The sequence below is a fragment of the Piliocolobus tephrosceles genome, chromosome Y (assembly GCF_002776525.5).
Source record: "Piliocolobus tephrosceles isolate RC106 chromosome Y, ASM277652v3, whole genome shotgun sequence".
Lineage (NCBI taxonomy): Eukaryota > Metazoa > Chordata > Mammalia > Primates > Cercopithecidae > Piliocolobus > Piliocolobus tephrosceles.
The window spans coordinates 25,423,193-25,425,094 of NC_045456.1; the positions used below are offsets into that span (position 1 = coordinate 25,423,193).

The 1,902-nt window shown below is 37.0% G+C and overlaps 1 long non-coding RNA gene across 2 annotated transcripts in view; it reads left to right on the top strand.

The window, feature by feature from the left end:
- Positions 1–1,902, top strand: part of LOC113222274 — a 58,112-nt gene that overhangs the window by 32,319 nt on the left and 23,891 nt on the right. The window lies entirely within an intron of this gene.

The window sequence follows — 1,902 nt, forward strand, 5'->3', positions numbered from 1 at the left end:
TTAGCCAACATCTTGATTTTATACTTCCAGCTTTTAGAGAGCAAGAGAGAGACAGACTGCGTTCCTATTGTATGTCACCCAGATTGTGGTAACTATTAAAGCAGTCTTAGGGAAGATATACGATATATGAAGAAAAAAATATGACAAGTTTTAAGGAAAAATAAGCATTTATTTGTATCTCTTTTTCTTTTTCTTTCTTTTTTTTGTTTTGAGATGGAGTCTCGCTCTGTCACCCAGGCTGGAGTGCAGTGGCACAATCTCGGCTCACTGCAAGCCCTGCCTCCCGGGTTCATGCCATTCTCCTGCCTCAGCCTGCCGAGTAGCTGGGACTACAGTCACCTGCCATCATGCCTGGCTAATTTTTTTGTATTTTAGTACAGACGGTGTTTCACTGTATTAATCAGGATGGTCTCAATCTCCTGACCTCATGAACTGCCCACCTCAGCCTCCCAAAGTTCTGGGATCACAGGTGTGAACCACCGTGCCCATCCAAAGAAACATTTTTAACAATAATATCTGGAGACTTTCATGCTATAGGTTCACTAATGGATATAATAGCTACACAGGAGACCAATGAGGAGATGAGAGACTTGAACAATACTGCAAAATGAACAAATACACAAACTAGCTCTAAGAAACACATGTAAAACACTATCTTTGCTGGGTATGCATGATGGCTCATGCCTGTAATCCCAACACTTCATGAAGTTCAAGTCAGAGGAACATTTAAGCCTGGGATATGCAAGAGCAGTCTGACCAATGAAGAACATGTTTCTACCAAAAAAAAGTTTGTTTTTTGTTTTTTGTTTTTGTTTTTGTTTTTGTTTTTTTGAAATTAGCCAGGCATGGAGGTATGCACCTGTAGTTTTGGATACTCAAGAGGCTGAGGTGGGAGGATCTCTTGAGCCAAGGAGTTCAAAGGATCTCTTGAGCCAAAGGAGTTCAAAGCTAGGATCATGACACTGCACCCCAGCCTCTATGACATAGCAAGACTCTGTCTGAAAAACAAAAACAAAGGAGAAAAATAAGGAGAAAAATATTTTGCCTAATAACAACACAACATATATTATTTTAAAGTATACATAGAGCATAAGGAACATAGTGGGATGTACCATGTGCTAGCCCATATGCAAGCCTCAACTTCAGAAGGATTGAAATTGTACCAAACGTGTTGTCCAATCACAATACAGGAAAATTTTAAAATAATTTTTAAATAATTTAGTTAATTGTTAGGAACTTCACTAAATATGGAAATTAAACATTAGTCACAAAGAATCACAATAGAAATTTATGTCCCATGTTTGATGAAGTGAAAATAGAATATATCTGAAGTTATAGCATATTATCAAAATAATCTTTCAGAATTTTATAGGATCAATGGCTATTTTAGAAAGAAAAATGTATAAAATCAACAATCTCAGCTTTCTTGTTAAGAAGCTGGAAGAGGGAGAGCAATTTATACAAAATAATTACAAGAAAGCAAATAATAAACATCCAGTGGAAATCAATGAGCTCAAACATATAAATCAAGGAAACTGGACATTTAAAAATAAATAACCAGCAATAAAACCAAAAGCTTACTTGGAAAATATCAATAATGTTTATCATCCTCTCTAGGCTGATGAGGATGATGAAAGAGAAATGCAAAGGTTAAAAATTAAACAAATGATGTGAAGGGTATTAAAAGGATAACAAGAAAAGATTCTTGTTTTAGTATATTTTTTTTCTTTTTCTTTTTTTTTTTTTTTTTTTTTTTTCTTGAGATGGAGTCTGACTCTGTCACCCAGGCTGGAGTGCACTGGCTGGATCTTAGCTCACGGCAAGTTCCGCCTCCCAGATTCACGCCATTCTCCTACCTCAGCCTCCTGAGTAGCTGGGACTACAGGCGCCCGCCACCACGCC